At 43.4% G+C, this 18,526-nt stretch overlaps 1 protein-coding gene across 3 annotated transcripts in view; it reads left to right on the plus strand.

The window, feature by feature from the left end:
• The first annotated feature begins 634 nt into the window (after positions 1-634).
• Positions 635-18,526, plus strand: part of LOC133973333 (1-phosphatidylinositol 4,5-bisphosphate phosphodiesterase beta-4-like) — a 64,464-nt gene continuing 46,572 nt past the window's right edge. For 2 of the 3 annotated variants that reach the window (XM_062411107.1, XM_062411109.1), the window contains exons 1-3: positions 635-784; positions 4,110-4,155; positions 16,450-16,519. The gene's annotated coding sequence lies outside the window, so the exon portion shown is untranslated. Of the gene's footprint in view, positions 785-907; positions 1,158-4,109; positions 4,156-16,449; positions 16,520-18,526 lie in introns of those variants that run through there. The other variant, XM_062411108.1, reaches the window with a different exon arrangement.

An 18,526-nucleotide genomic window follows, 5' to 3' on the forward strand; every position in this document is an offset into this window, starting at 1 on the left:
ATGTGGAATGGGAAGGGAGACAGGGATTGAAAGTGCAAGACCCTCTGATTAGTGGACGGCCCGCTCTGCCTCAACTCTGTTTGATTAATTATTGCCAGTGTGATACTGCTGCTAAACTCACATTGTGGAAACAGGACTGAGAAACCCAGTGAATGAAACAGAAGTGCAATGAAGAGAGGCTCCACGCTAAAGAAAGAGGCAGCGCGGGCATCACAGAGACTGTTCACAGGCAGGAGGAGGGAGGTTTGTCTGCAGGAGTCAGCTACTGGAGAGAGAGAGGGGGAGAGAGAGAGAGGGGGAGAGAGAGAGAGAAAGAGAGAGCTGGATATGCTTCTGCTGGATGACTCACCCCTGGTGTCAACCCCAGCCGCGCTCATTCACTCCCCTGCGAGCACGCGCGCCTGTTGTGCACGCGCGCACGTTTTTGTGTGGTGGGTGCGGAGGGAGGGAGGGCGGGAGGCAGACGGGGGGGGGGGGGTGTTCCCAATCAAAGCACCACAGGCAGCAGTATCAGGGCCGCTCCCTCTCTCTCTCCACTGGAGGGCGAGTGTGGTACAAGAGCAGCGGGGGGAGTGAGGGAGGGTGGAGACGGGACAGAGCAGCAGCTGGAGGGAAGACACTGTGGTAGAGAGAGGTTCACACACACACACACACACACACACACAGAGAGATAGAGAAAGAGGGAGGGAGAGAGAGGGAGAGAGAAAGTCCCGAGCCGGACTCTGCACAGCATCATTCCTCGCTCACCGCCGCCGGATTAAAGCTCCTGCTGCAGCGACATCACGTAAGAAACACACACACAGACACACACTGACCCTGATCGCGTCCTGTTCGTATTGATAATTTGTGATGCTGCGGGGTAGGGGGCTCACTTTAACGCAGGGCTACGTGGCGCTGTCAGTCAAACTGGGGGATGCTAGGGGAAACAGGCGCTTAAACTCCATCACGTTAAAGCTGCTTCCATCACAACACACACACACACACACACACATACACACACACACACACACATACACGCGCGCGCGCTCTCGAGCAGTGTGTCGCTAGCTAGCTAGCCCGGACGCGTTCAAACCGAGCGGACCTTTAGCAGCCTGGTAGCGGGGGCTTCGGTGTATACTCTCCGGCGGCGCCGCGGCTCCTCTCCTCCTCTCTGGCAGGTAAAGACGCGACACACGCGGCTCGAGAACTTGCAGGGTGCAGGTGGGAGGGAGGGGAGGGGAGTTGTTGGTTGCTGGATGTTTCCAGCGGCTGCCGGGGGGAGGGAGGCTAGTCTCCGGAGCTAGCTGCAGCGGGACAGAGCGAGAGGCAGCCCCGGCCGCTGTGACAGGCACACGGTGACAGCGCAGGGGCCATAAAAGTCAACGGACTTATTACCGACGCGGGGGCGGCTGTTTCCGGGCTCGTGTTGATATCACGGTCCGCTGCACTGTTCTGTATCTATTTATATATTAAACACATGTGCGGACTAACGAGGGTCTTTCCTGCGAGGTTAATTGAATATGTTGCGTCCCCAGACTGTGGGAGCTGCAGCTGCCATGCATTCATCCCACTCTGCAAGGTGTCATGGATCCACTGGCAGGGCAAACACACAAGAGCTGCTTTCTGACTCAAACGAGGCTTATTGTCTGTCTATTTCAATGCGTCTCCATTGTGACATCAGGGAGCAGTGCGATTTTAATAAGATGTTCCATATGTAACATAATAAAATCAGTTTTTTCTTGCTCTATCTGTCAAAACTATGTATATTTTCAGCCTATTCTCTTCATAGGCATCAAATGAGTGAGTGGAAAGTAGATGCCGGGGATAAGATTCCGTTGCTGATACCGTGACACAGAGTTTTAGGTTCAATCAATGTCAGATTGCTGTCTGCATCCGTTTTTTTCTACAGCGGAAGATGTCTATTTGATGCAGGTTGGAAAAAGACATTCTCGATTCAGACAGCAGGTTTCTATTTTCATAACCTGTTTTATCACATACACCCGGGAGGCACAGAGTGAGCCTGGTGTTTGTTCAGGAATAACCCGTCGGCTTGTTTGCAGTCCACACAGCCCATAACACGTTGTCTGGTGCAGGGTTTCGCTTGGGTGTAAATGAACAAACTTGTTGCTCGAGGACTCTTCTGCTCACACGGACGTCCTCTGTCCACTTCTGCATCGGGAGGCGTGGGCCGTGTTTGCAGAGGAAGTATTCATCTTGTAGAAACAGCCCCACAGGTGTGACACAGTGCTGTAAACACTGTTTGGCCACTTGATCTTATCTCAGACTTTTTGTTTCATGGAGTGTTACAGTGGGTGTTATTGTCAAATTACAGAAGGTCGTCTAGTCTCCCACGGCTCCGCTCACACTTTGCCCTCGGATCACAAAAGAAACTCTGCATCGGCGTATTGACACAGCCACGTAAACGTTTCAGTGGTGATTACAGTCAAACGTCACCCTCCCTCACACAATCCCAATCCCTTACCTGTGGCTTAGACCCGGACTGGGAGGCTTTGTGGATGAATAGAGTTGTGTACTAAGAAGCTTACAGGCTGTGGGTGTGCAGGTGTTTTTTTGTGTGTTGTTTTTGTTCGGAGCAGAGGACATTGTGTAGTGTTTTGTCTTTGGTGAACTCGGTCGTCAGAAATGATTGGTTCTGTTCAGTAGGTCTTGCAAAGGGCAGCGCCGTCCTGCTGTACTTGGTAATATGATGACAGCACGATTATTGCTTTAATGATAATGCTTCATTATCGTGCTGGAAAACCACCATTACAAAATGTAAGGGCCTCATGTTCTCCCTGGTATCACCACATAATGTTTTTGGAGAATTTGCAGATTGGTTGTTGTTTTGCTCTTTTTGAGTCAAATTGTCATTTTGTGTCCTGCTTGAAATGTGCAGCATGTGTTTTTTTTTTCAAAGAAGGTGGCGAGGGCCGCAATTTAATTTGCTGTACAAATTTGGATGGAGGAAGTGTTAGAATCAGAACGTGTTTTTCAATATTTATGTACATTTAAACTGACAGATTAACAACATATGTGCTCTGAGTCACAACAAAACTGTAGATTGTGACACGTGGAAAAAAAACACATTATAGAAGAAGAGGAAAGCAAAACAACATTTCAAAGTCGTGGCCCCACACATGTCAAGCCTAGATCCGCAGCTTCTTTTTTACATTTTCAATGTTTACAAAGGTGACTGTGCTGCAGCCACGGATATTTGTGCGATGAGGATATGAGACGTGTCTGTCGAGGTGCACACTTTTCCCAGGGTTGTCTTCTGGGATTCTGGAAGTTGTGCTAAGCACCGTTGTAGCTGAAGGGTTTGATCCAAACGGCAAATGAAAGTGTCGAAAAAAAATCAGTTCTTCTCAGTTTGCATGTTTTCACACTGGCGTCCTTGCCAACATCGTATTGAGTTGCTCGAAGGTCGGAGGTTTCCTCTGGTGGGACTTGAGTTGGAATCCATCCCACCGCCTGCCAGTTTAATGTACATCTCAATTTCTTGTTTTTCTCTTTTTTTAAAGGCTTGCTTGCTCGGCCGCTTGTTTCCTCTCTATTTATCTCATGTTGCTTTTTTTTTCCTTTTTATTAGATGTTTGGTCTATATTAGCTCGACTATCTCCTCTTCTGTCCGTGTTGTTTCGACGTGGTCTAGCAGGTTTTTTATCACAGCAGGTATTGTTCTTTTCACACGCGACTCCCTTGACTAAGCTGTCAGTCATCCTCCTGGATGTTTCTGAAGCCCTCACAGTGAGATCTAGCGCGCACAGTCGGATGGATTGATCGGCCGACAGGTGAGCAGACTGGCACTAGGATTGACAGACCCAGTCTTATGGCAGCATGTTAAAGAAAAACGTGTTGGATCACAACCCTGTCGCTATCCCATCGTTAAAATCTGACAAGCTCTAAGCCTTGTTTGTCAATATCATGATTTACTTGGTGTTTTCCTTAGCAGCGGCGTTAAAGGGATGTGGTATGTGCTCGCCTCTGTGAGCGGTTCTCTCTCAGGTCCCGTCCTTCCCACTGCACGGAACAGGTTTTCAGACCTCAGCCAAATAAGTCCACATTGAGGTCTCCTGTGATTTATGGAATTCTCCCTCCTTCCTAAAGTATGTCCTTTTTTGTCTCTGCAGGCCAAGACATGAGCTTCTCCCGCTGAGTGTTATTGATGCTGAACTGGTGAGTCTTTTTTTTCTCTGCTGCAATACAGCTTTCTCTGTCTTATCTTATTTTGTATCAGTCCATGATAGAATTGTCAGATAGTAACCACCTGGTAGCAACTGGTGAAAGGCTTTCACAATAACCTTTTCAATATTAGTTTACGGAGCAGCCGGTTCGTGATTGCATATTAATGGACTAATCTGCATTAGGTCAATTAAATAAAGTGTATGCATAATGTCCATGAAACATATGGCCTCCTCCTCCCTGTAGGCCTACCTGACAATTTATGTAATTGGGATGTCTCGGTTTGTAATCTCATGTGCTTCTGAAAGCACAAGAAAACCCCAGAGGGAAACTAAACAACAAAACCAACAGGAAGGCGAGGAGTGATAAGGGGTATTTCCTGCCATGTTGGCTTTACCACAGAAATCGACTCGACTCTTATTTCTGCCTTTTTGTTGTCCCGTCTCCCTCATTAGAGAATACAAATGCGTTTCCCCGCAAAGCATTCTGCATTTGTAAAACGAGCTGCATCGAGAGCTGCGGCCGAGAGACATTTTATTGGATTTGCGCTGAATGATGAAAGCAAGTGGCCCTAATTTTTCACTGTATCTCTCAAACAAGACTGATTTGCAGTGCTCTCCCGTCCGTGGCCAGACATCACTCACTGATAAGCAGGTTGCGTGGCTGCTGCAGCCGTGTGCTCCCTCCTGCCAACCTAGAAACTGTAATGCGGCTGAGAGGTGATTGCTCTCTATAATATGTTCTGCATTAAAGATGTAATCTGTATTAATGATGTCATGTGTAGCATGAAGGATGTTGGTCGGCCCGGGCCTGATTAATTGATGTATGCTTTAAGCTTTAATATTACAGAGGAGGGACTTATGCTTTTTGTTTATCCCTATATTATGTTTGCCTAAATATAGGAAATGTATATTTAGTTATAATGCTATGTTATTTTCGGGGTTGAGCAATGGTTCCGATGTTCAACAGAAATTATTTTAGAAAGCTTAACACTAATCTATTTCAGTAGCTTGAATTCTACAAACAGCTAACTTGCAAGTGTTAACACAGAAAGATCATTAACATTCATCCATTATCAATACTGCTTTTTGCCTCTTGAGGGTCACGGGGGGAGCAGAAGGCAATAAGAGCCGACATTGGGCGAGAGGCTGGGTACACACTGAACAGGTTTACACCTACTGAGTCTCCAATTAACCCATACCTCAAACCTGTGGTCTTTGGACTGTGGGAGGAAGGTCCCCAGAGAAAACCCACACAGACACGGGGAGAACAGAACATGCAAGTGTCACACAGAAAACACGATTTATTGGAATTATGCAAAATTATTTGTGAAAGGTGAACTCAAGCGTCAGTACAGCAGCAGAGGTCAAGTCACTATGGGAAAAATAAGAATTTTCAGAGGGAAAAACACAGGTTTATTTTTGCCCTTTTTTGGGGGCTGTCGCTAAAGTCCAGATAACACAGGACTCGTCAGTTTGTAATAAGTGCAGAGTATAAGTTTACATTATTTTCCAGGCTCATTGATTCTGATCAAGTCTTCAATGGCGGGCTCATCTCTTTTTGTGATTTTAAACAATATAATCTTTCCTCGCTTAGAATTCTCTACTGCATAATGTGGCTGCATAATAACATAGATATAAGAGAGGTTTGCCTCTGGATAGTCAATGAGGGGGACAATGATGTGCAACGGACATGGTTCATGTATAGTTTCTCCTTTTTTTTTTGTGATCATGGCTCATTTAATTTCTATATGTATTCAGTACAGCAGGGATAGTGCAGCTTGCTCCTGCTGCTGTGCATATTTTAACAGATTATTATACCCAGCTTGTACATCACTGTGCAGTAACAGAGCTTAAAGTACCAGGAATATTTGGATTTCATTCGAATGTGTGTTTGTTAAGAGAAAAGCATCATATAGGACGGTGTATGATAACAGACAACCTTTGCAATATCAGGCTCATCCACTTTTGCTTCAGTGTTGCCTCTGAAGGAGCATCTCTGTCAGACTCTTTTAAACGATGAGAACAAATGCTGTAATGAAAGCAGCAGCAGTCGTACACTGTCTGTACCGGCAGCAATAGCAGCAGAGTCAACACCTACCTAAATCAATTCCCATTGCAAATGTCTGTGTCCAGCCCCCTGATACACTGTTCGGCCTTCAGCCGCATTTTCAGACCTTGACATTCATTGAAAATATGGATGTGACAGTTACTTGGGGCTGCATGCAGGCAGAGTTGGTGTCACTTTTAAAGGACCTGCATTTTAGAATGTTGCGGTCGGGATTTGAATGGCTGCTCCTATATGGTAAAACTGTTTCATGCTCATCCGAATGTCCCGAAGGGGCTTGTTTTTTCAAATTAAAAAGTAAGACATTTTTTCAATCATTGTATCGTACATGACTGAGTTTTTGTGCAATTCAATTATCGGGAATGTAGATTCAAGCACCACCCTACAGGTGATTTAAAAAAGTACCAATGTCTACATCTGCTCAAGCATCATTAATGGACTCAGTATAATGTTTACTACTCTTTTTAAGATTTGCGGCGGATGCCAACTTTAGGGAATGGCTTTGAATTAGGAGAAAGAGCTGTTCATCCACTTCTGGCCTTGGGCGAGATGCTGAACCCCTAATTGCCGCTGGTGGATGTGCTGGCAGTATTTAAATGCCATTTGATTGATATAGTAGTTCTGTGTGAATGGCTGAATGGGACTTGTGCTGCACGGTGCTTTGAGTAGTCAATAAGTTCAGAAAGGCATTATATAAATACAGTCAATTTACCCCCCTCAATTTCCCCCCCCAAAAAACATTGATATATGATATGAATAGCAAGATAGCTGGTCATATTGTAATGGGTCTATTTTTTCAAACCCACACCCGGAGAACTCCGAAGACTGGACCTTACCTTGATCTCAAATCCAGACCTGTTAACATATGTCCAGTGACCCAACAAGTTACCCGTGATCAAACACACGCTACATGCTTGTTCTCCCTCTTTAGTGGTTAAAGTGTGGTCTTAGAAAAGTATCTGTCAAATGCTCCTGAAGCAGTTAATGTGTTTCCTAAAAACATTAGTTCACATTAGCTCTACCTGCCCTTATGAATTAATATAAATATGTTTTTTAACCTGTTTCATAACTTGAAACCCACAGATATCTTACCCAGATTGATTCCAATAATGTATATCACAAACCAGTCAGCAGCTTATTATGAAGACACAGCTTCACATTGCACCACTGTTCGCTGTGATCTGCTCCATGTACTGTAACAGTGTCGGAACAGGATCTGCTGGTTAAACAGTATGACAACACCCATTTCCAAATTATTCAAGGTATCTTTTTAGCATTTTAATTTCATAAAAAAAAATTTTCACAGCAGCACGAATGCCGATAACGAGATATTTGAAAGACAATATCAGGTGATTAAATCAGCAGACCAACAAAATTGGTCTGGCTCCAGTCAAGCAAGGTATTTTATTTATATAGCACCAAATCGTAATAGAAGGGCTCTACTTATCATTATGGATTTGCAGCTCTAGGTGCAGACGCAGCTAAGAGGCTCAGGTCTTTCCAGTGTTGCCCTCTGCTCTGCACCGTTAAACCTCTCAGCTCTGCTCCGTCAGTCTCGGCTTCTAACGCAGCACAGCTGATCAAAACCCGAACCTCGACCCCGACCGCTCCACATGTTATGGATAAATACGACTGGTGCCGTTTGCTGCTGGAAGAAAATCAGACATCAGTGATGAGTGAGTTGGTCTCCACTCCAAGGGTAAGTGTGGCTGGAGGCTGAATCTAATGACAGGGGTATTCTCTGCAGACTCGGGCAACACTCAAACACACACACACACAAACAGAGGGAGAAATGGAGAGCGTAAGCAAAACAGACAGAAAGCGAGGGAGCCGCTTTCTCTCACACCAGCAGATGGGAGCTTCAGTCATCACGTCAATATTTACTCGTTCTTAACCAAAAATTGGCAGCATTAGCTTAGCTGCCTCGGTAGCAGGCAGTGGGACATCCCGGTCTGTGTGAATGAGGCTTAAAGGAGGTAAAAACACCAAAGTGAAGATAGTTCTGTAGCTCGACTAACCACGTGCACTCTTTCATTCTTCCAAACCCCCCCCCCCCCGCCCCTTCTCACACACATTCTCCGTGTGCACGTTCACTTTACCCATGGCTCAATCCACTGTGGGGATACACGTGAACGCAATTTGCACTTCCAATTAAACTGTCGACCTTCGCTCCAGAATGCAAAGCTTGATTTTGTACCATCCTCCCCTGGATAGCTATTAATACACCCAGCCCGCCCAGTAATCGAGAGAATAAGGCTTTTCTCTTTTTTTCTGTTCTTCATTCCACTGACGAGGATGATTGAAGTCAGCAAAATAATGACTGCATTTATCACACTGTCAATATGTTGGGGGGGGGGGGGGGAATATTCCGAAACCTTTGGGGACTCTTAGCAATCGATTGAATTCCGCATTTGTCAGTTTATTGACTGAAACCTATTGTTTGAACAAAAAGAATGCAAAGCAGGTTCTTGTTTTCCGTAATAATGGCCTCAATACAAAAGAAGAGTTCTACATTTCAGTTTCATATATATATATATACATATAAAATAATTTACCCATATTTGGAATATAAAACCGAGGAGCTTCCAATGTCTCAAATGCAAAGATGTCTTGCAAAGAAGATATTTCCAGTGGTGACCATATTTTTTGTTTTTTTTTAAATGAATGTGATCTGGAGGATGACACAGCTTGTTTGTATCAAAGAAAACAGCAGAATACACTGGACTAGGGTTAGGATTAGCCTAAAGCATGCTGCTGAGCCTCTAACATGGCTCCAACACATGACTCGCTGGCCATATCAGATGACTAGATAAACAGCAAGAATGCTGCTTCTCCCTTTTCTACAGGACTGCTCTTGTCTGCCTGGGAAAGGAGAGAGAGATGTTAGTGTGTGTCTGTGTGTGTGTGTTTGTGTGTGTGTACAGTACGTGCCAGAAGAGCATCTTTAATCAGCCCACGACTGTATGAGATAAAAAGTTCAAGCAATTATGTAATGTTCAGCTGCTGAACTTATCACTTATCCTGCTCAACTAAGTTGAATTGCTGTTTACAGACTACACACAATTGTTCCCGTTTTATTTTTGACTTGCATGATTTAATGGCTGTGAGGGATTGTCTGGCTCTATGCAGATGTCTCTGGAACAGCCTTTGTATGTTTAGACACAAAGTGGATTTTAATGGCGTTTCTTCTCCGACCGCGCTCGTGGGTTTTCTCATAAAATCAAAAAAAAACTCCCTGAACTCCCGGATGGAGAGAAACAAACACATTTTAGGCCGAGTGTAAACAACACAGTGCAGTGGGCAAACAGTTCCCTCACATGGATTTCTGATCAGTGCCAGATATTTGTCAAAGGCCCCTGGCGATTTCTCATCAGACGCTTCTCGCATGACATTTAAACAAACCTCTGGACTGGGCACATAAATCCCTTCGATGGATATCATAACAAACTGCTGTAAGTAATGTAAAGTTTAGAAAAGTGTCAGAATCAAAGCACATAATACGAGAGTTGTAAACGTTCTTTTGGCAAATGCTGTGAGACATTATTATGAATGGTGGCGCGCGGCTGTAATCCAAGCTACTGGGAGTCTAAGACTGGGTATAGCATGTATAGTATAAACAGTTTTTCCAAGCAGCACTTAACCAATCCGAGCAATTATTAGGGTAAAAAGTTTTTATTTCCCAGTGACTTTATCTGCTATGTGAGAATTATATGATATATATATAGTGTAACTCACTAGAATGTGTGTCTTGAGCAATCCCATCAGACTTTTCAAGATCAGAAAAAAAAATTGACTCATCAAACATAACAACTGCTATGTATTTCACAAAGTGGACGTTTATCATGTCACAGTATGAAGTTTCCGGGCTCAGTTAAAACTGACTCGATCATTTTGCATACACACTCCACTGATGCAAGAGTTTAGGAAGGGACCTTACAAAACGTGTTTTATTGTGAAGCAACACACTTCAGAACCTGCTGGGTCTTTTGCCGTTGACAAGTAGCGACATGTTGGAAAAAGCCTGCAAGTCCCTTTTGTTGCAAACCTTTCAAGAGATATTTTAAAGGTCAAACCTGCAATCAGAGCATATCAATGTTTTATTTGTTTTATGGATAAAGAAATGAATCAGACCATGACAACCAAGCATTAGACTGTAACTTAAAATAGCTTGTAATCGTTGCAGTTTTGCAGCAGCAGTTATCATGATCCGGGGTTTAATATGCAAATTCTCACTGAGCAGCTGCTTTGTCAGAAATCCAGCTGAAAAGCAATTGTTTACAGTGTAGGCAGGCAAACTCATGTTGTATTAATAAAGCAGGGAGTCAGACATAATTACGACTGGGATCTGATTCAATACTGCACATGGTGTAATGAGCTGGAGGTACAGCCTGCCACTCTTCTGTTTAATGGAACAAGAAGCTGCTGCCACTGTAAGCTACTCACTTTCACAAATAAAATAATGGCAGATTCAAAATCCCCCAAAAGACCCTGTGCTAGCCAACCACATACACGGCTCTGTCAGCGACTTCTGTGGAATGAAAGCCACTACGTGCTTTGCCAGATGAATAATTTGAATGTACACTAGCAGCAGTCGGAAAGGTTTGGTTTGCATTAGCAGTAATTTAATACATATCTGATATGGCTGTGGGAGAGTGAACAGGAAATTGCTGATACCAATGGGGTAAAATTTAAAATAGCAACGCTTAAATACATGCAGCCCTTGTGTCCGGTGAAGCTTCTGTGCAGTGCATAGGCAGTTTGAAACCAGTGTAGGAATGATAGACTCTTACATGAACAATAACATTAGATTTGGTGTTTATAGTGGTATAGTTGAAAAAAGGCAAATTATGCATGTATAATGAATGTGATGGCAAGTAGCTGTGTGATTTGGCTTTCATGTTGGACATCCCTAAGCTCCTCTCAGAGCAGAAGGTGAAGCGTTAATGTCCCGTCCTGCACCTCAGGTCTCCACTTTCTAATGTGGAATAATTTTAAGCTAATTTAAAGCTGCTGTCACTGGAGCTATACAACTGCATTGTTCTATTTTGCAAGAGGAGAAACTTGTTATGACATTTGAATATAATGCTGCATAAGCAAAACTCCTTCAGGCCTTTGGTGAGAGGGGTGGCGGAACATGAAAAGCTAACAAAACGAATTGAACATATTTGTTAGGCAATAAAAGGTGGAATCAGCTGATCTGCTTGCCAGCTTCAACACAAAATCATTTAGCTGCAAAGCGATGACAAGCTCAGTACAACAACCTTCCTCTACTCAAGTTCTATAAACCCCATGCAACATACATCCTTAGGATTTCCTCACTCTGAGAAGACATGCCCTACTACGTGACTCATGCCAAAACTCAGTTCTGCTCAACAGTGACTGACTCAAACCTGGAAAACGAATGGGGGGTAGCATCCTCATCACGACCATCTGACCATCAAATATTATTGCACAAGAGACCCTACAATGGCTAAAATTACATTTAAGATGCCGCAAATGTGTCACTTCTTATAGTGTTCAAGGCCATATCAGCACTTAATGTGCTGTATAATAGCTATTGTCAGTATGAGTATGAATACTTTGCCATCATTGGTGGTAAAGACCATATAACTACAGTTAGTGTCCTTGGATCTTGCACTAAATAACATGTGATCTAGTAATTATCCGGCATAAAGATCCAAGAGGAGAAGTACTGTGTGTCCATGCAGAGAGAACCAGTCGTCCTTTGAAACACAGTCGTCAATCACTCTTTAGGGCAGTGAAGCAGAGCTTTTCTCTGTCTGACTCATCAAGTAGAAACAATCTCCCTCTCACCTTTCTCTCTCTGTCTGGATTTTCACTCTCTCTGGCTGTCTCTCGCTTATTTTGGCCCTAGGGGAGCTGCCTCCTGACAGCATCATACAGAAAGGAAAAAAAAAACACAGAAAAGTCAGAGTGTAATTGAAATGTTTTGGTGCATGTGCATGTCTCTCTTTGTCTGAGTGCCTCCCTCTACTCCTCCAGCGTTCTCGGCTTCTCTCTGCTCACCTCCCAGTTCGATTTCATCCATGTTGTACTAAGAACACAGTAAGAGAGTGTTGTTTCAACTCATTCATTCAGTTAATGGCAGTACTCTTCTTTTGGTTGTTTTGTAGTAGTGTATCTTGAATACACAATATTAAATTAGAAAGCATTCTATCATGGCCACTTGCATTTACACATGGGGAAAGATAGATTCAGATATGTTAGGTGATCAACAGTTCCTCTATTTCCACACACAAACACACTAATATCTCTCTCTCCGTTCACAGCACTTTTTACATTGTTGAAATAAAGATGTAGAAATGAAAAGGAAACCGAAACAAAAGCAGAGTTGCGTCACATTCTGGGTTTATGAGTAATTTCAATTATTTCACAATCCTTCATATTGAAGCTCAATACCTAATTCATCATTCTGAGCCCCTTCATGAATGTTAACTGTACATAGAAGGAGGGGGTCAGAGAAAGTTTAATTTACTTTTTTAAGCTGCCACAGATTTTGGTTGACATCAAATATTCTCTTACTTTCCAAAGTCCTAAAAAAGAATTGATTGTCACTGAACTGAAAACAGCCTCTAACTTCTTGGAGTCTTAAGTGATTACCTAGCAACCTCACAGACATGATTATGAGATGAAATCGCCCCCATGACGTGACATTTTTACACTGCTGTTTATGTAAAGAGGCATGAAAATGTTATTTTGTGAGCTTGAGACGCGGATTGAAGATAATTTATTTTTAGGTCTAGCTGTTTCACTTCTTTGGCCTCAGAATCGCTTTTCCAATCTGGTGACCCCAGCTCAAGCCTCTGAGGAGCCCAGTTGCTCTGTAGGACGCAGCTGCAGGAAAAACGAGAGGCAAGGGTTTTCTTAGAACGCTCCTCTGTTATTGGATGTCCCCTCACTGTGACCCCCAGAGATGAATGATAAAAGAGGAAGTTATCTAACACCAGGGACAAAATGAGTGTTCCTCTCAATACCCTGGGAGGTGTTGAGAAAAGCAGGAAAGCTGAGCTGAGACAAGGTTGATAGGATTTTTTGGTTTTGATTTTCAGATAGCTTTTGTCTGCTTCACTTTTGAGCAATGCCACACTTGTTTTATAACCACATTTCTCCCTCATGTGTGGGTTATTTTTAGACTGGGCTATTCCAGGTAACATGTATAATGTCACTTCCCCTGCCACAGCCCATCTTGTAATACCTGCGGGAGTGAGTGTGTGTGGTTGGCTGCATTAATGGTGCTGTCCTTTTAATCAGCACCCCTGTGTGTTTTCCCTGTAGAGCTGTCACAGGTTGAGTGATGATGGCGGCCCTGCCACTGTTTACACCGTTTAAATCCTCCTGTAGGCAGGGGTGAGATTATCAGCCTCTTACCTGTTGCCCTAATCAAAGGAATTATTATCGCGCCACTGGATGTTACTTGGAATAGCACCATCTAAAAATACACACACTCCAAACACACACAAGCACACACACACACACACACACACACACACACACACACATGAAGGGCAGGGGGAGAGATCTTGGGTTATAAAGTACATCCATCCTTTGTTTGATATATTGTATCCGCCAGTGGACTCTGCTAGCAGAGGTGCTTCCAGTGAGTTTCCATGGTAGCTCCGGGCTCTCATTGTTCACTTAAAAGCAAAAGACTTGCACTCAAAGATATAATGTGTATCAATTCTCCATTAAGACGTCCAACTAGACCTATGTTATACATTTTGTTGACTTGTGGTCTTAGATTATCGTAGATGTTTGCACAAACGTTCAAACCCAGGGAAATACCCACTTTTTTTCAAAGAAATCGGATGTTTCATTTTATCGCCATTTGATTGCATGATATCCACTTTACTCGTAACTTTGCCCATCTTTGCTATAACCTCCGGTGGCAAATGAGACATAATGAAGGAAAAACACATTTAGCCAGTTAGCCTGTTGGCCACTCATAATGGATCACGATTGTTCACTGTCGTTTGCTGCATAACATGAATAAAAATCAAAGCAACACTTTCTCAGTGGGACTGAGCTTTGCTGTGAGGTTGCTGAGACTATGACCTGCATGAGGAGATTCTGTGTGTCTATCTCTCTCTCACTAAATTCTTACTCCACAGGCATAACATAAATACTGATCTCTCCATACAGAACGTGACTTTGCCTTTTTTTGGCACAGAGCGTTCCCACTGATCCACTGCCCTGGCTGAAGAGGCCTGTGAACAGCTCTTTTCCAGTGAAGCTACTTGACTTGTAGAATATTTGATCCATATAAGCTGGGACTGTGAGAGAGGCCCATTCACATTGAAGAGCGGGAGACAGAGAGAGACAGAGAGAGAGGAAGTAATACAAATAGAAAGCAGATAATCACCCAAGGGGCAAAATGTATGTAGCACGGTCAATATTGAGTTAATGATTACCTTTTGAAGACATATTGACTCCTAAAATCAATTCAATATAATTTATTTTGTTGAATTGCCCCTTGAATTAAATTTTTTTTTGTGAGAGGCTAAATATATATCACAGCAATCCCGTGTGGTTTACAGGGGCAATTTAAAGTCATGTCAATCATAATCCTGCTCATCATAATATTATGCATAGCCAGATTAGTAATCAAGGGCCACTCCTTTGTATTGCATAACGCTGTCAGGGTTCCTTTCAGCACCTGTATTGTGTTTCATAAACTGCCATTTTATGGATATCTATCAGATTCAGAGAGTTGAGCTTTTCTAAACAACTGAGGAAATACAGGAAGTAATAGGCAGAGAGGTTATCGTAAATAAAAAAAGAAAAGTAACAGTGATATTTTTTTTCCAGGATGGCATCTTTTGCATGGTTGTTGTGCAGTTGGATGGATGTGTTTGTTGCTTTGCAGTCATATGAGATGACAATATATTACATAAATATTGCAATATTGTCTCTTCGATGCTGCTGAACACGTCATCAGATGGGTAACCCCTGGTTATTGGCTGTCTGAATTAAAGTAATGTATAGTAGTTCATGTTAAACAGTTAATACGCCCATGTTGTTCTCTGTGAAATGTGCCCAGAGGATGTTTCTGTATGAGAAGCCCTCTGCACAATGGAACAAAAGAGCCAGTCACAGGATACATTTTTTTTATCGAGCTTACAAAAATCAACATTAATAAGCTTTGATAATCCCCCATGTATTTAAAATCTCAAGGACGGCCAGGTTCCTCACTTGCTTGTTGAAATGTATCCTGGGCCGCCCACGCTTATCTGGCAAAGTTTATCTTCCAGAGTGATTGTATAAAGAAACCATTACCGCTGCAGTTCCTGTTCTGCGCTCGGCAAAGCAAGACGGAGCTGTGACGACAAGGTGCGGGGAGACACAAGCAGAACAGTCATCTAACAGGAAATGTTCAGGAATTTGTCTTTGGTTTGGAACTGTGAATATACGAATATAAGGTGTCTTGCCAAGAGGAGGATTATCCCTTTTTGTTCCTATTTCTCTCCCCACACTGTCTCTCCCTCTGTCCCTTTGACCCAATCTGTACATTTACGTCGTGCTTTTAGCAGTCCCTCTTTACCTCACCGACATACCTACCTCTATCTTAGGCAGAGAGAGAAGCGGAGTAGGTTCCGCTTGTCTGATTTGACAGCTCTTTCCACAGCTCCCCCTCTGACGAAGGCATCCTTTCTTAAGGGCAGCAGCTTCCTATTAAACGTTTATCAAGAAGAAGCCAGAGAAATGATTGAAAATCTGCACGAGTCACAAAGGACGGGGTGGAAGCGTGTGATAACACACTAGTGTGTTGTGCGTGCAAAAGCTCATGTAGGGACGTGGACTAGTGGCAGAAACTTGGACTATGGGCAGAAAAGGTCTCTGGTTCGTCTCTGGTTCGACTCCACGGAGAAACAACAAAAATATGGACCTGGATTGATCTGTCCAAAAATCCAAGAAGATTCTCCCTACCCTGTCTAGTGCCCCTGAGCAAGGTACCTTACTCCCCCAACACCTGCTCCTGTGCGCCGTACATAGCTGCTCACTGCTCTGTGTGTCCTGCACCAGATGGGTTAAAAGCAGAGGTTAAATTTCCCTTCCATTGCATGAGTGTTTGGGATAAATAAATGTATCTTAATCTATCTTAATCTTGTGTGTCAACCCAAGAGGAAGCTAGATAATGAAGTTAGCAGCTAGTTGGACATCTGCAAATTGCACTTCATGTTTTTTTTTCTTTGTTTCTTTCAGAGTGGTCCAGTGCTGCTGTCCTACAGTATTTCCCCTTCCCTCAGTTATCTGTTCCTCTGTCTGTCACCAGGTAAGAAATGCTCACATTCACCTCCCACATATAAACACTAAAGCACGGAGGCTCACAGTCTTTTTCAGTCCTTTACGTAATCATCAGGTCACTGCCTGGCTCAGACTGCAAATCGCTGTCACCTTGATAACACAGAGCATTTTCCCCTGTTAATGTGATTTGATGTGATTCAGGCATACACTAGACTGTATACCTCCGAAAGTAATGTGTATAAGGGTCTTGTTATTTCCAATTTGGTAAGAAAAATCCAACAGACACTACCTGACATAGCTGCACTGTCAGAAATCAGAGTTATTTATGCGTAACTCAATGAGTAAAACAACACTAAGGTCAAGTTTAGCAACGTGCAAGACTTGAGATTAGGACAAAGATGTCTGCTCCCTGGGTGACATTTCACTTCGCTGCTCCTCTTCCTCTCTCCCTTCGGGATAGGACCATATACCTAAATGATAACAGAGCAGCTTGACAGATCGAATTATGTTACAAATGACCCTTTTCAAATCTCCGTGACACACCTGGTAATACTGCCGAAACAAGAAACATCGGTATTCATCTCTCTGCAATGCCAGCTGGCCTTACTGAGGCCTCGCACCTGTTGCACGTCAATCCAATAGGTTATGATATATCTCCATTATTTAGGATAATACCGGGTACAAAAGGCTTCAAGCGAAAACATGTGTAAATCGTCAGTAAAACAGCAGTTTTATTAGTGAAAGATGGATTTGATTTTGTTGTAAACAAGGACTTTTTTTCTTTTGCATTGTCGAGAAAATTATTGAGAATTATCATCTGTTGACCTTTGTGGGAAATGATCCGCTGTTTTCACACATTGCTTCTCTAACAGGGTGTGTCCTGGTGCCACTTTACGTAATTGTACCGAACTCGACTGTTCTAATGCACTAGAAAATTCTGGAGAAAAAGTATTTTTGTCATTGTTAAAATGGCTAAATTTATTCATATTTAACCAGTGCTTTTTGCATGTACCGGGGGAAAGCAGCAACACAAACCAGCCTTAATGTATAATTCCCAGCTATCTGTTATCGCCAATTACAGGGCTTGTTTACTAGAATTGAGAGACTTAGTGGATCTGTTTGGGAGTGTGAGTGTGTGTGTGGCCGAGGCTTTTAATGATGGGGGTAGTTGGTCTCCCACTAGAGATGTGTCTGTGCTCTGGTAAGGCCCGAGGGGGTAGTTGGTCTGGGTGGGCTAGTGAGTCCCTCTGTGACTATAAATACACACTGGGATCCCATTCAGTGGCTGAAATGTGAGTGTTTGTATGTGTATGGTGTTTGTGTGCGTGCGTCTGCATGACGCCACTGCAGCCAGGCGAGCTTGAGGCTGTTACTGGCCAGAGGGTTGCTATGGAGACCAGTGGTGTCAGAGAGGAGCAACATCTGTGGGGTGTTTGTTTGTCAAGACAGGTTTTCCTCTTTCTGAGACTGTCTTCCCACTTTCTCTGTCAGTCTAGGAGTTGAAAACTCACCGCCTTCTTGCCTGAATTTTAAAAAGCCTAATGAAAAATCTCCGGTTTCTCATCAGTAGCCTTTTCAAACAGTGGTAAACAAGGCACTGGGATGTGGAACCAATCTAAAGCTGTGATTTGTTGTGCAGTAGTTCAGCTGCCTATTTTCACCTAGGCTGTGTCAGTCAGCAGGGACTCTCTTCTCTGGTTTTACACCAGCGGAAAGCTCGGATTCTGGGGAACCATTTAACCTCTGCCCCCTTCCTGCTCCCTCTCTCTACAGCTCCCCTCTCTATATGGTCATGTTCTATTTTCACAGCTCCTTTCTCCTGGCTGCCTTATCGGTAACTCAGCAGGGCACAGATTCTCTTTTAATAGGTACTTATTTGGGCAATGGGAGAAATCCCATATTTTTGGAGTAATCCCTGCTGCCTCCCCCTGCCCTCCTCTTGCCTTCCTCCTGACTGGTCCTCAAATTCCCCAGCTTCTCTTTATTACTCATTTCTTATGCTGGGTTATCCCTCATTTCTCTGGTTCCTCCTCTG

This window comes from Platichthys flesus, chromosome 18, assembly GCF_949316205.1.
Source record: "Platichthys flesus chromosome 18, fPlaFle2.1, whole genome shotgun sequence".
In the NCBI taxonomy this organism is placed as follows: Eukaryota; Metazoa; Chordata; class Actinopteri; order Pleuronectiformes; family Pleuronectidae; genus Platichthys; species Platichthys flesus.